Below are 16,547 nucleotides of genomic sequence, written 5' to 3'. Positions count from 1 at the left end.
AAATGTATGTAACTAATACCTCTGAATCTCTATTATCATGTACTATTTAAGTATTGTTTTTGCTGCAGTGTGCTGGGGGGCAAATCTCTTTTTTTCTGTGTTAACTACTGTATACTGATTGCGCTGTAAATGTGTATAGAGTCTGTATTATACAAAAAGTAAATATGACATATTCTGTGTGCAGGAAATACCAGGGCATATTGCAATCCTGGCTAAACTGCACAGATCACTTGATGCAGCCATTATGTGTAATAATTATGTGCAGGGGCGATGGGGTCATACTGTAAGGGGAAGTTTTTCTTGAGGTCAGAACACAAACACTTTTCACCTCACCGGCTGTCTTCGCTTTGGAAGCGCGCGCTGTGTGGATCGGCTCAGCAGGGCCAAGTGCAGGAATTATTTAGTATTGACCATAATGGAGACTTGAAAACTGACATAAAATATTGAAGATGGCAGCTCGGCCCTGCTTGCACCCGATAAGCTGATTATTAAGGGTTTAAAGCAACTTTACAGAACATTAAATCAGTACAGAAGGGAATAAGTGTGTGCTCATTTGTTTCTGTACTGTGTAAGGCGCTGCGGAACCCTTGTGGCGCCATATAAATAAAGGATAATAATAATAAGTCACTTCTACTCTTCCAAAAAGCATTGGATAGAATACGGAATCTAACCATTAAGATTTTACATACACTAATGCCCCCACGCCGCTGGAAATAATTAACTGAACATATAATTTACGCAGCGCGGCTTTTTACAATTTGCACAATGGGCCCCAGATATGTGGATGCCCATAAACATAGGCCTGTGCTCCTCACCATGTCCTGCTCCAGGGTCCCGTGACAGAGCATAGGAGGTTATAAGATGCACACTTTTCTGTCTATGGCATCGAAACGCACTTCCTTCCAATGGCTGCCGAAGTCACTCCTGCTGCGTACCCCAGGAAAAGAGCATCTGTTACAGAGCTCCTTTACGCCCGCGCAGGCTTCAGGTGTCCACTGCAATGCACACCAGCATAGGGGTAAATCCAATTAGCCGTGAAGGTTGCGTGTTGCACGTTGCCACAACGTTAAAACGTCAGCAATGGCAGCTCATCTTGCACCCCTCGCAGCCGGCTCCAACCCCGAATTTGCACAATTTTATTGTGAGCACTATGGGGCTGCGAGCACTTTTGTTCAAGTTCCGGCTGCCATAAAGTACGGCTATTGCTGCAATGGTGTCGTGGGTGCGGGCTAATTGGATCGAGCCCATAGAGAACCAATGGTTTAACCACCGAATGGCTATCTGGCATTGGCTATATGCCATCACAAGGCATGTCCCAATGCGACAACAATCCATTGGTGCCCTTTCCATGGCAATCAATATACACAGTGGACCTGATTCAGACCCGCTCGCAATTGCTATGCGTTCGCAAGCGGGTCGATGGCCGGGCATGGTGCACGCGCGAGCGAGAAATCACTCGCTCCGGCGCTCGCATCCAAAAGGGGTGGCTGTCGATGTTGGTCGACAGCTCGCCCTGCTTTGTAGGCGGGTCAGGTGGGTAGCTGGCCAAACGGAGGCGTTCCCGAAGGACCGCCTGCCATTTGGGGGCGGCCCCACTGATATCACGAGTGATGTCAGTAGTGAGCTTCCGGCTCTATTAGAGCTGGAACCTCACTGGGGCTTGCGAGAATAAGACCCTACCACAAGGGTCTCGTTGCAAGCCCGATGGTCGCGATGGTGGCAACATCACCTGGCCGCTCGCAAAAGCTATGCGAGCGGCCAGGAGACCGGTTTTAAAAAAAAAGCAGCCGTCCTGATTCAGAGCGAGCGCTCGCTTTTTGCGAGCGGCTCTGAATCAGGCCCAGTGTCCACCCTGAGATATAGATACACATATGTTAAAGAAAATAGACTTCTAGTTTTTGCCTATACCTTATGTCCTAAGTGTGTCAGATTCCTATTGTGTGTGTCTAAATGAGCACCTGGTCTCACCAGGAACTCCTGCAAAGAGGTAACGCACCCCAATGTAGGATGGTCACAGGCCCCGGCAGTGCTGGGACAGGGGTGACACAAGAATAGTCCCGGGGACCAAGGGCTATGTATTAAAAAAGTGACAGAGGCAGACTGAGCCGCAGGGGCACGCCTAAGCAGCACCCGTCAGACCAACAGGGGGCGCTGCTAGCTATGGCGGTATGGGGGAAGGTGCCTATAACCCCACTCTATTTTTCTCATCAATAGATGCAAAATATGTTTTTATAGTATGCTAGGTTTATCCCCCTTTACAAATTTTTCAGGTTCCTAGGGTTACTGCTTATTAGAGGAAGTGTTATCGATTGCCTGTCCTAATTGCCTCGCCAGATGAAACCAGAACAAAGCCTTCACAGAGCCTGTGCCGGCTGACAGGGGAATGACAAGTGTGCCATGCCACAAGGTAAGTAATTGTGTCGGACAGACAATGCGGTGAGCGCAGAGAGGAGGTTGGCACATCAGTGGCTCTCGGGGAATCTAGGGCGCCCTTTCCCCCATGAGATGCACAAAGCCCTTTCTTCCTATATCAAACAGAATTCATATTGGGAATCTAAAGTCGGTGCAAAAAAAAAAAAAGAAAGAGGGATCTTTGATGTGTGTTCTTCTTATGGTGGCTGCCAGTGTGTGATGAGGTGTTTCTAAATGTGTCTGCCAGAGGTTACACCCTTACCCATCCTCACTTGTTCTCCTTCCTGGGTGTATGTGTCATGGAATGTACTGGGTGCAATAGTCTGTGCTTCTATCAGGTGCACAATGGGCTACTGCAGAACATCTGACATGTAATAGCAGTGCAATTATAAATGGGTGCATTATATATTAGAGCAGGCCTGGCCAACCTGTGGCTCTCCAGCTGTTGTGAAACTACAAGTCCCGGCATGCCCTGCAACAGTTTTAGCAGTCCCTAGTAGCAAAACTGTAGCAGGGCATGCTGGGGCTTGTAGTTTCACAACAGCTGGAGAGCCACAGGTTGGCCAGGCCTGTATTTGAGTAATGCCGCTCTGGGTACTGGGAGGTAATACGCCCTACATTTTTTTTTGATTAAAAACTCCAAGTGCTCATCTCCCTGTATTCATCAATCCCCCAGTAGTTAAAAGCACCACCCTAAACCATTTCTGTGCTGCCCGCCAGGAAAACGCAGCCCTCGGATTGCACCGTGTTAGCCAACATGGTGACTAAGGCCGTTTCGGCCCTACAGTCCATTCAAAGTACTGATTACGTTACTATTGAGCGGCAGCCCGACAGGAGCAGAGTGCAACGCAGCGGAAGCCCGACAGCGCTGGAAATCCCGATCGTGGATAGGAAAGTATCCACTAACCTAACCTAACCCCCCTAACCCTAACCCTCCTTAGGGGTGCCTAACCCTAACTTCCCCCCCAAGTGCCTAACCCTAATCCCCCATCTAAGTGCCTAACCCTAACCACCCACTTCCCCGCTGCCTAAACCTAAGTCCCCCGGGGGGGGATGCCTAACCCTAAGTCCCCCCCGGGAGCCCTAAACCTAACCCTCCCCCCCGCGGCTGTCCGCTCGCGGCGCCGGGGAAATGTGGGCGTCTACATCTAGGCGCCCGGCATTTCACCCATGCCGGGATAAGACAGTCGGGAAGCCGGCTGCCGGTATTTAGGCAGTCGGCTTCCCGATTGCCTCCCGAGAAAAGGGAAACATGTTTCAGTGGGGTCATTTGAAGCCCCGGAAATTCTGTTTTGGCGCATTCTGGTCGAATTTCAGCTTAAAAGTTGAAAATCCCACAGGAAATAACCGATGACGAGGATAGTGCCAGGATTCAGAGACGTCCCATTCACACTGCACCACAAGCCTCCGTTGAACTCGTGTTCAACCCTCCTCAACCCGGCTTTTTTCAATCGGGCTTTTTCACACTGCGCAGTAACCCGGGTTATTGTGTGTAGTGTGACAACAATACAGTAAATATTTAATATTTCAAAATCCCGTATTTGGAATGGGACCCATCGGCGTGTTATTTCCCAGCATTTCAATGTTAGCAGTGCCAAGCTTTGTAGCATTTTGCATCTACCAAAAACATCAACTCCGTTGTGACTGTGCAATGTGCAATGGGCTTGAATCAGACTCACTCGCAAGTGCACAGCGCTCGCAAGCGGGTCGATGGTCGGCCAGTATCACAAGGGTCTCGTCACAAGCCCGATGGTCGCGATACACGCGACCATCGCCAGGCCGCTCGCAAAAGCTGTGGGTGGTCACGCAGAGCAATGCGAGCGGCCTGGAGGCGGATTTATTTATTTTTTTTTAAATCCGCCCTTATTCAGAGTGAGTGCTCGTGCTCGCAAATAGCGAGCGCCTCTGAATCAGGCCCAATATGCGATGGTGTGTGACGTGATACAGGATTGCCTATCAGTGGGGCTGATTGTCCCTGACAGAAACACACATAAGGGCTGAGGCACGCTCAGATAATGGAACGCACGGCACCATGAGAATGCTCGGCCGAACGTGATCTGATGACATATCCACTTACTGTAGGACAGGAGACAGGACAGGCGGAACAGGGGTGCTGTCACTTAGCTGAGTTAAGAAGCCAAACCTTTGCCTACACATATGCCCGTTGGAGGTGTATCTTTTGCGCCGGGATTCATGCACATATCGAGTGGCGTACGGCGAAGCATATGTGCGGAAATACGCTATTTTTCCGGGCAGGTATCATCTGAGTAATGTACATCCATGATACACACAACTCCCCAGCAGGAGCATAATGTGTAGGAGAAAACGGTTAGAAATAGATTTGAGCCAATTAATATGTGTAAACCAGAAACAATGTAACACATGCCATAATAATGCCACCAATATAGGTAACACATTGGAGGGACAAGAGCAGGTAGGAACTGGTGGGTATAATCTGCCTAATAATGGAATGAGTATTATAACAGCACCAGGTATGGCTCTGTGCAATTTATGTTTTGTACCTCTCTAGACAATATATATTATCCCAATGGATATATGATTTATTCTTGGGCCCATAATGCCAGGGGTACTGGCAGGCCGAAGTTAGGGCCACATGGGCCTGGGGCTGAAAATGGTCAAGATCCTATTGTGAGGAGCTGAGGAGGTGTGACCAGTGCCTTGTGGGTGTGGCCAGTGCCATGTGGGTGTGACCAGTGCTGTGTGGGCGTGTACTTTCCCTACACTATAAACATGTCTCCCCCTATTTTTATGTGGAGTCCCGGGGCTGTAGTCCCATCCACCTCATTGTTAATCAGACCCTGGATACCGTGCTGCGGCACAGGGGAGTGCATTGGTCATACATAGAATATATTTGTTTAAAAATAGTATGTGGACAATTAGATTTAAATACTGTTTAGTATCTATGGCTTTAACCAAATGATACGTGTACCTATTGATCAACGTGGAAATGACAGTGTCCTAAATTAAGCTGCAAAAACCATTAATAAATAATTGACCATGTTGCACCAAACTGCAGATTCGCAGCGCAGCCCTTTAACCTCTTCAGGACCAGGAGATTTTCCCACATGACCAGCGCAGTTTTCACATTTTCCCTATGACCTGCTTTCCCTGGGGAAACACTTCCCTAATGTCATAGTCTTCCCAAGTCAATGTTAGTTTTTGGGTGATATTAATTACTGGGAGACACTATTGTAGCTCTTTTTTATTAAATTTTTTTGGAATACTGAAACAATTTTGCAAAAAGAAAAAAAAAAATACAAGGACCTTTGGGATCTAGATTTAACACTATAATTGCCAGACTTTACAGCGCTAAGGGGATCATTTCTCATTTGCCACCAGACTGCACAAGAGATGTTGCCCATAGCAACCATCCAGCTATAGCAGTAGCTATCAGTTATCTAGTACATGCTATAAAATGACAGTTAGTAGCTGATTAGTTGCTATCAGGGGCGTATCGATAATGGGTGCAGGGTGTGCGGGGAACACGGGCCCCTGGGTCCAAGAGGGCCCTGCCTCGCACACACTACACCCATAGTATTACTTACCTCTCAGGAGTCCCACGTCGGTGCGGGGTTCCGGCGCTGTAAAAATGACTGGAAAATGGCCGCTGTGACCATTTTCCCGTCTTTTGCGCATGCGCAGTACAGGGAAAATGGACGCTGCAGCCATTTTCCCGGTGACCAGCGCATACTCTATAGACTCTGGGCACACTCTAGTGCCCAGAGACTATAACTCCGGCGCTGGCCACACACTGCTCAGTGCGCTGCCGGCCGCCGGACAGAGAGGAGGGGGCCCGTGTCGGAGACGCCCCTGATTGCTATGTTTTCTCTCTGTCCAAGGTTAGATAAATCTCCCCGAGGGCACAACTGTTTTTAAATCGCACAAGGTGTCTGCATTTCGGCCTGGGAACTCCGAAGTCTCCGAGCTATCGGTTCTTGGCTCCCTGCCGTACCATTCGATGATGCGGTAATGTTCTGACAGAGATGCACCATTTGTCGCTCGGGGAGGTTAAAGAGTTAACGGGATTCTGTCAGGAGTGAAATAGGACTGTAAATAGACTTGCAGCGAAACGCAGGAGCCGCCAGTTATTAAGCGGTCGCAGCACCGAGCCCGAATGTTTAAGCAAACACATAAAAGTACTTGATCCCGGGCCTCTGTTTGAAGCTCCTGTGATTTTCAAGACAGTTAAAATGCAAATGTTATCTCCCAGTCTCTTCTGCTTAGCTGTGAGTTATCAAGGTGGCGCTGCTGACCTGCACCCGTACAAGTTTACTTTCCCCTGACTTAGTAGAAACAAGTCTGTGTTTATTCTACCGCCCAGAGAAAGCCAAAATGTAACCTTCTCAGGAGCATTCGCTTTGATTTAATACGCGAATGAGAATATTATGCTCTGATTTGCATACACCCACAGCAGTAATGTCATACCTGATCATTTGTTGTCGTTTCGCTATTCTCGCTAATGATAAACACTGCAGTTAAAAATTAAAAATTTGGGCAGTGGCACTTTGGTTACTAATGAGAACGGCTGGGCCTTGGAAAACAGGCCCTGATTCAGAGCCGGACGCTCTGACAGATCTCTCGCTCTGAATCAGGGCCGGGCTATTTTTTTTTAGAACGGCCTCCCGGCCGCTCGCATAGCTGTGGGTGACCACCCACAGCTATAGCGAGCGGGAAGGAAGATGGTCGCGATGGTCAAGACCATCGCGACCATCGGGCTTGCGTAGAGACCCATGTGGTAGTGTCTCATTGGCGCAAGCCCCAGAGAGATTTTGGCTCTAACAGAGCCGAAATCTCTCCCACTGGAGCCAGGGCTTAGCAGGCGGTGGGGCCGCCCCCAAATGGAGGCGTTCACATGGGAACGCCTCCGTTTGGGCAGCCACTCCCCCGGCCCACCCACCAAAGGGGGCGTGCTGTCACTCAACATCGACAGCACGCCCCCTTTGGTACGAGACCTGGAGCGAGGGAGTGCCCGTCGCTATCCGGGTCTCGCGCATGTGCACGACGGAGCCGGCTCCGTTGTGCGCATGCGATCTGGGCCACCATCGACCCGGTTGCAAGCGCTCAGCGCTTGTGACTGGGTCTGAATCAGGCCCACAGTGTGCCAGGTCTCCGGTGCCATGGTGCCCGTGCCATGGTAGCAGGGACACCTCTACTGCGCATACGCAGGTCTCTGGTAACATGGCGCCCGTGACCTTAGTACCGGGGACACCTCTACTGCGAAATGCGCAAATCTCTGGGAAAATGGGCACTGCACCATTTTCCCTGTGATTTGCATTGCTACTGCAGCGCCGACGCGGAACTCTGGAGACGTGTGAGTATTAAACATTGCTGCAGGTTGTGCGGTCTGGGCCCCCCCCTTAACCCGTGTGCACTGCACACCCTGTACCCATTATACATTCGCCAATGGCTAGGGATAGCTATTGCTGGGCTGTCAATCGATGGTGACCATCGATAGTTCCTTGGGTGATCTATAGTCAACCATCAATGGTGTGCACCCCTCGATGGCCACCGCTGCTAGGGGGCACAGAGGGCAGCGGGCCAATCAGAATAGGAGCCAGGGCTTAGCAGGCCAAAGCTCCGTGCTGACAAGAAAAAAAAACATTGTGTCTTCGGGCCATATTCATTTGCCGGTGATATTTTTTCACTGATGACGTCATTTTGCCAATCTGAACTTATGCCCGTATTCAATTCTTCTGACTTTTCGCCGGTTGGGAAAGTCAGTGGTTCGAACCCAGCGATAAAGTATCACCTGTGATATGTGTCGAATAAAAGTGCAGAATTGGGGTTTTGGGACCAAATTTCCAGAAACCACCCAGCACTCCTTGGACAGTCCCCCTAAGGTAAACTGTGTCAAAAAAATGTAAAAAAAAAGTTCTGCAGGACACCTCAAAAAGTACTTTAATTTTGGGGGCGAAAAAAAACAAAGTTGGGGGACAAACTTCTAAACTAGCAAAACAGACTCAGGGGGGGTCCCCAACTATGCGCCAGGTGTTTTATAGTTTGCAGATGGTTGCGGCAGGTGGATTTTTCACGTTTTTTAAAAGTTCACATTACCCACTTTCAAATATGCTAGCACCCATTTTCAAATACCCCAAATGTGATGGGAATACTTATTTTCCCCCAAAAAATGTGCTAAATGCTATTCTTCACCACTTATTCATATGCGCAAAAAAACAGCTATTGAGACAATTTAAACACCCCAAATACCTGCAGCAGGGCTATTTGGGGGTACCCATAGTGAACCCCATGTCACAGCATCTTTTGGGGGGGCCAGGCTGATTTCCCCCAAAATGACAGCACTTTTTGCTCATTTCGTTTTCGACGGGTCCTGTTTTCGCCGATTTGGAATTGAATACGGGGATACGTGGGGACGAGTGCAATACTTTTCCGCTCAGAAAACCTGCGATGGCAGCGTAAGTCCGTTGTTGGACCTTTCGCCGGCAATTGAATATGGCCCTTAGTCTGCTATCGATGGCAGAGAACCATTGGATCTTTGCCATCGTTGGCAAAACTATCAGCCATTGGTAGTTATCCATCAATGGTTGTTAATTATCGATGGCTGATGGCAATCACTAGAGGTAGATCAAATATAGCAGGGTCCCATATAGCAGGTCCCTGTAGTCCTGCCAGTTGGCGGGGTGGAGTGGGTGTTACAGTATAAAGCTGGCCACACATCTAAAGATTATCTGTCCAACCAGCCAACTAGTAGATTGGTTGGAATGAAAATCTGGTAAGGAATACAATCAGCAACTTCCTCCCAGATGCTGAAAAATGGACCAAAACTGTTGTATAAACAAATAGTTTAAATCAAACATTTAACAAACTTGTCTGACGACCATTTTCATCTGTTTTCTGGCATTTAGGAGTAAATTTCTGATCATCATTTACTCCCATTCCTTACCAGATTTTCATTCCAACCAATCAACAAGTTGGCTGGTTGGATGTAAGTTGTTCTAGTGTGTGGCCAGCTTAACTTAAGTTAAGGCCCCCATACATCAGCAATTGATTGCAGCAATCGTGCAATTTGCAATCGATTGTATATAAATATCTTTCCCTTTTTCAATTGATCGTGGCAATTCTGCAATCGATTGAAAAAGGGAAAGATTTTTTTACACAATCGATTGCAAATTGCACGATTGCTGCAATCAACTGCTGATGTATGGGGGCCTTTATACGAGGAACTAATCAGGAGTCACATGTTAAGCATTTGATTGCTGCAGACAGACAACAGGGAATCTGCAGACTGACATACTGTACATCATGTTATCATGCTTTTTCATTTTATCATTTTGCTGTGAAGATTGTGTAATACTGTGTATAAATGTGCTGAGTACCTAGTGGTGGTGGCTGGGGGTCTGAGAAATAAATTTTTAATTGTCATTAAATGCTTAGGGCACCACCAGTGGCGTAAGTTCATCCCAAACGCCCGGAGGCAAGTTATCATTTAGTGCCCCCGTTTCCCCCATATTTATAGACCTAAGTGGGGTGAATATATTATGGGTGATGGAGGAGGTGCCCCTTCTGTGCTGGCGCCTCCATTGTCTCCCATACTTCTGCCCTTGGGCACCACATAAAACAATGAACATACACTTTGCAATTTTAAACAGCCAAATAAAAACATTTAATTTTTATTTATTTTTTTCGTTCTAAAATCTGCTTGAAGAATAGCATTCGTTCTAGAACAGCGTCCCCCTAGCCGGCTCTGCGATACTTTGGCTTCAGGCTGGCACGGTCTGCTGTCGTCGGAGAACGTCAATTGATTAGACTCTGGGGGTATATACCTGAGGCATCATGTGATTTATAGGCTACTATCCTTTCCAGCATGTCTGTTATGTGACTCCATACACCCCCAGAGAGCTTGTTGTTTATGCCTGGTATACAGAGACTTTCTTAGTGCAGGGAGAGTATACAGCGCATACAGTATGGGTGTTACAGGATGGGTGTTATAATTACAAATTGTATGGCAGGTTTAATGGATGCAAACCAACCCTGATTTAATCATTATCAATGCTTTGCTAATCCTATTTATATATCTATATGGGCGTGTAGGAGATTGGGGACAGGATGCGTCCCGCTGCTCTTTGCTTGCATGCTGGCGTTGGCTACGGCGGTTATGCATAATGGAATGCGCAAAAGGACCGTTCTCTTGGTAACAACGGTCCTTTGCGAATGAGTGACAGAAGTCGTTCTGGTGTCATGATGTGCATGCGCAGAACGAAACACGCGCCGCGGGGCGGGGTGATTGGATCCCTCTCACAGCACTTTGCGGCAGACTTGCCGACTTGTAGCTCCCTCCTTCCGGAAGGGAGCTGTCGGGCATCCTCAGCAGGGGGGCATGTCCCATCAGAAGGGGGCGTGACCCGGACTATGACTAGTCGATGGGGGCGGGGCATGGGTGTGACAACGCGATCGCGTCCTCGCGGCCCCCACCCCCTCTTCACAATGCCAAGATAAATGGCAGTATAAAGCAGGGGGCGGGGACCGTTGACGCGAATCGCGTCATCGGTCCCCCCGCTGACGGGGATAATACTGTATTTGCGGGGGGAGTGGCGGTGAGCCAGATGGATCGCCGGGGACCGGGAGACCTACCTACCTTTCCGGGGGGCCGGGAGCGGCACCCGATTTTCGGGAGGCTCCCGACCAAATCGGGAGGGTAGGTAAGGATGCTTTGCGGACAGAAGCGCAGCAGGTAGAGAGCTCCCTTAAGAACTACAAAAGTAAGGCTTTAATAAAGTAAGGGTTATGGACTATTCCTGTCTCTAAGTACAGTGGGCGGGATGCGGGATGCATGATGCATGGCAATTTGCACGCGATGCATCCCCCCACTTGTCGCATGCATGCCGGCGTTAATTATCCTTGTATGCATGAAGAAAAATGCAAAGGGCCGTTCCCTCGGTAAGAGCGGCCCTTTGGGACGGAGGGGTTCCCAGCTCTATGACCCAGAAGTCCCTCTGGTGTCCTTCTGCGCGCAGCTGGGAGGGATCTGATTGGATCGCTCCCAGGTGGGAGTTGCAATAGAAGGCCATAGGCGTTACCCACCATATCCAAGCCCCGGAATGTATTTCCCCAAGCCTCAGTATGAGGGGCTATTGCTGGTAATCAGGGCCAGATTAACAATGGGATTGTTGGAGCCCCAGCCCCAGGTCACCACATAAAAATAGGCCCATAAAAATGGGCACAATCAGTCATAAATCATAAGTACTAAAATTGCATTTCTAGTTTTCTCACAATAAGGGGCCTATTCATTATCACTTAGGCCCATTACACATGCCGAAAATAGTGTTTCTGCATGTTTTATGTAACAGGCCCATTCATTTTTAAGGGCCCGATAGGGGCCATCTATTATTCAGCAAACTCCAAAATCTGAACGTTTGCACAGAGTTTGCTTGCGAGAACCAACGCCATCTATAGGAAGGAGTTCGGGCTTGTGAAGAGGGATCCCTCCGCTGCGGCACAGCGCAAACTTTGCCCGTGCGCATGCGGGACCTCATGTCCTACAGTAGTTGAGTCCCGGGCCGGTCCTAATGACAGTCGGCTCTATCCTACTGCGATAGTCCTGGAGGGAGACATCGCAGGAGCCCACTCCATCATACACGGCTGAGGATGCGAGACGAGAGGTCAGCGCAGCCTTCCGCATGAAGACGGACGGATAATTGCCATAGTTGGGCGGATGCCCACGTTAGCATAAAAACGGCCGCTGATGCGTCCAACTCAGATTCAGGGCCGTTGAGTATAACAAATAAATTTTAATCACAATCCCGATATCCCCGGAGACTCATGATTAATATAAGTCATTGACGGGGATTGAACCAGGCAGCATCAGGAACAGAACAAACTTCCAGAGTCCTCTGGAGAGATTAGTAAACTTATTTTTAGAGCAATAAGTAAAGTGGGTTCTCTAAAACCCAGGAGCCCCCGTACGGTGACCGGGACAACACGAGATTATGTTTCCGTATCTCTGTTGTTCCCTTATGAAAATAAATCTACTATTCTTGCATCGCTGACTATAATTGCTCTATATATTTAAATGAAACCCCCTCTACCGCCACACCGCCCCTCTAGAAGGACACTTGCGCCGGCTGCATTGCTCGCTACCTGCATATGAAATATTCTGTGTTGGATGCTGTCACTGTGTTAATAACCGTCTGTGTTCTGACTCTGCAAATCTCCCAGTACAGCTGATTCCTGGCAGCTTCCCAAACCAGACTAAGCTCTAATTAAAGGCTTAACTCACCTTCATCCTTTTAGTTTCCCATGTGGAAATGTAAACCCAGCCTGTAATTGGTCTCTGAATAGACAAGTCAACACTCCATCAAGTAATAGTATTTACTCCTTTTACAAATGGGGAGCGTCAGCAGAGAGATCCGGTAACTTTCCACTCCTTGCAGCCTACAGATATCTCTGCTTTCTGGAAAAATAAAGAGACAGCACCTGGATATAAAGGGAGCTCATCAAATGCTTATACCGAGAGGTTGGTACTTTGGCCATGACTCAACGTAGGGATCATCCCAATCTTCTAAAATGAGACTTTGCTCACATTAAGCTGTCCACAGTCTGCGAGGAGAGCAATGAACATCAACACACAAGGGGGGAAGGGTGCGATGCACTAAAGCCAGAAATGGGGTCAAACCCCCAAAAACTGAATTTTTGGGGGTTTGACCGCATTTCTCATATGCAACAAGCTAGGACGGGCAATGCAGAATGACACCAAAGGGACATCCCGTTCATAGACCCGGTTGTCCCTCACTCGCAAAGGGCAACTCTTACAGAGAGATCTGTCCTTTGCATTTGTCTTCATGTGTACCGGTATAATTAAGGCCAGCATGCATGCGAGGAGTGGTGGGATTCATCGCATGCAAATTGCCTATGGCAGCGCTAAGTGTCCCAGAAGAGGAGAGGTCACTTACTGTCGTGTGTCTTCTCCAGCGCTGATATCGCCTCCTGTAGCTACCGGTTTCTGCTTCTCCTCACTTAGTGGGGCAGATGTACTAAGCTCTGAAAAGTGATACATTGGAGAGAGATAAACTCTCCAATGCTCATTAGAAATAACGTGGGAACATTTACCCTTTATAACGAAGGCATTTAATTTACCGTGCCAATATTTAAGCAAAAGATCTGTTTATGTGAATGGGCTCTGTGTATATCCAACCTGGCTGCAAAGAGTTATCCATCAGCAAAATCCTTATTTTTTACCAATCTCAGGAGAGACAGCAATCCTAATTATCCTCATCCTCGATGTTTCACTGCTCAGCTACTGGGAAGAGAACGGCAATCCTCCGGAGAGACCAGAACCACTCCACAATTGAACTTCTTCAAGCACTTGACCGATTGTTGCATTCTGTTGCAAAGCTTGTTTTTTTCCCCCGATCTCTCCTATTAGCCTCAGATCTGTCTCTCTCTCGCATTTGTTTCCTCTTTCGAAAAATATATCTGGTCTCCGTGGGCTAACAGTCAGCATCTCAGCTCTCGGCCGCGGAGGTCAAACTGACCACAGGGCCTATAGTCTTTTCTGCCGCTCCAATTAGACGGCTGTCTCAGGGGTGCGTGACCTTGTTGCTTGTACGGTATCATTTATTTAATAGCGGAACAGTTCTCATATTGTTATTAAAGTTAACTAAAGTTTAAGTGCACCTCGCCAAGCTTCCCTGAAAAATTAAAACTTCTCGGTGCATAAGGAATTGACTACAATGTTTATATAATCTGATTTGCTCTTTTACCACCATTTGCTCAGTTGTTTTTATCTTTCTTTGTGGTAGCCAACAATAAAGCTAACCAGTGTATAGGATATCACTTCTCCGTACTCATCTTCTGGACCTCTCTTCTGTCTTCTGCACTGGAGATCATTCTCGTCTCCTGCGAATCCTTCACTCCATTGCCTTCAGTGAGAGCTGGTTTCCTCGTTCTCTTCCTACCAATCAAACATCCCTCATTTAGTGTCTTTACCTCTGGTACATCCTCCCATCCACTCCCATTATCTCTTGTGGTCCCACCAGGCTCTTGGCTTTTTCCCCACTGTACACCTCTTCTTCTGGTGAACCAATCTGCTCATTTGGCTACCGTTACCACCTCTAGGCTGAGAACACCCAAATATCCCTCTCATCCCCTGACTTCTCCCCTCCTCTACTATCTCCTGTGATCAACTGATTATCTGCTATTCCTGCATGGATGTCCCAACCCTACCAAAACATCATCATGACCAAAACAGATCTTCTCACCTTCCCTCCATCCATTTTTCACCAGCTTCCATTAAATTTCCATAACCATTATCAGAACCACAATTTTCTCAGCCTCCCAAGCCTTCTGCGTTGCTGTCATGCTTGACCCTACTCTCTGCTTCACTCACCTTCTCCTGCCAAAATTAGTGACACCTCCTTCTATCAGGCTATCCACTCATCCATAGATTTCTGCTTTGGTCTAGACTAACGGCCGTAGAAAGCCTGATCTCCTCTACCGCCACTACACATTGTTCATTTCTGCAAATACCTACACTTGCTCCCCATGCCCTCCAGAATCCAATTCAATTTACATGCCTTACCCTAATTACAAGCTCCGAAAATTCTATATTTTCTAAGCTTGACTGCGGGAGCATTTACCATTTTCAGATGGCGTTTGCTCCCGCAAGCCGCTCCTTCCCTATGAGAAGGAAAAGAGGGATCCTTTCAGATCCCTCCGCCCCTGTCCAGCTCCTTCTGCCAGACGCCCGGCCTCTTGAGCGCATGCGTGACCTGTGTGCACTAGTCTCACTGCTCCAAAAGGAGCATTAAAACCGCTCGTGGAGACAGATGATTTTCTGATCCGCTGTCTCCGCACCGGAACAATGATGAATTGTTCCGGCGCTCACGGCGAATTAGTATTTTAATTATCTGGGTTCGTTTGAACCTAGATAATTAACATAATGAATAGACCCCTATATACTGTCTTAATAAACAATGTAAAGTTTCCAAAATATAATCATTCACCAAAAAACCCCTAATAACATTATTTACCATTCATACCGAGTGATGCAGGGGTGTATCTATAATGGGTTCAGGGTGGGCGGTGCACACGGGCCCCTGGGTCCAGGGGGGCCTGCACCGCACACTCTGCACCCATATTATCTAATACCTACTTCTCCGAGGTCCCGCGTTGGGTGTCTCAGCCCTGCACAAAACGCCAGAAAATGGCGGCTGTGCCATTTTCCCAGGCGACCTGCACATGCGCAGTAGACTCTGGGCAAAGACTAGTGCCCAGAGTCTACTGATGCTGCAGCATACTTGCCGACATTCAGCTCCCTCCTTCCGGGAGGGAGCTGAATGTGTGCGCACAGCGGGGGACGTGACCGGGCGCGGGGCCACGCGATCACGTTATCGTGGCTCCGCCCCTTCTTCACAATGCCAAAAATATTGGCATTGTGAAGCAGGGGGCGGAGCCACGATGACGCGATTCAGCGCCAATCGCGTCATTGGGCCCCCCGCTGCAGGGATTTCCTGTAGTTGTCGGGGGGAGGGGGGCAGGCGGCAGCCAGGAGGCTTGCCTGCCTTTCCGGGGGGTCGGGATCGGCACCCGATATTCGGGAGGCTCCTGACCAAATTGGGAGGGTAGGCAAGCCTGTGCTGCAGTCACTGGTCAACCGCGTCAGGCTGCTGCCGGCCTCCGGGGAGAGAGGATGGGGCCCTGGACCTGCAGTGCACACGGGCCCCCTCCTCTCTTAATACGCCCCTGGAGTGATGGTATACTTTGAGAAAGTCAAATAACCAGGACCCCACCCCTCTCCTGCCATCTTATTGCATTTATTCAGTCTATCACCAACACATGCAATCAGAAGGTAGGCAGTGACTGTAGCTGTACAAGAACACAGGGGCGCCAGCCCTGTCCTGTATATTTAACGTCCTCACACTTTAAGTCTCCAGCAGCAGTATAAATTTGTGGTGTGCTGCGTGATTCTATATCGCCCTGTCAGTGGAATGAGCTAACCGTTTAGCCCTCCTGCGCTATTTTCAGCTGTTCGCCATGTCTGTGCGAGTTATATTTCAGCCCCATGGATCCTCTTTCCCAATCATCTGTCGCCTGATTGAGATTCTGTGCCCAAAACATATTTATCTCCCTGTTTTCCCCAAACTAAGCAAATTCGCCCT

Source organism: Taudactylus pleione, unplaced genomic scaffold (genome assembly GCF_031769625.1).
Source record: "Taudactylus pleione unplaced genomic scaffold, aTauple2 ptg000449l, whole genome shotgun sequence".
NCBI classification, from domain to species: Eukaryota; Metazoa; Chordata; class Amphibia; order Anura; family Myobatrachidae; genus Taudactylus; species Taudactylus pleione.
This window is presented reverse-complemented; position numbering follows the sequence as displayed.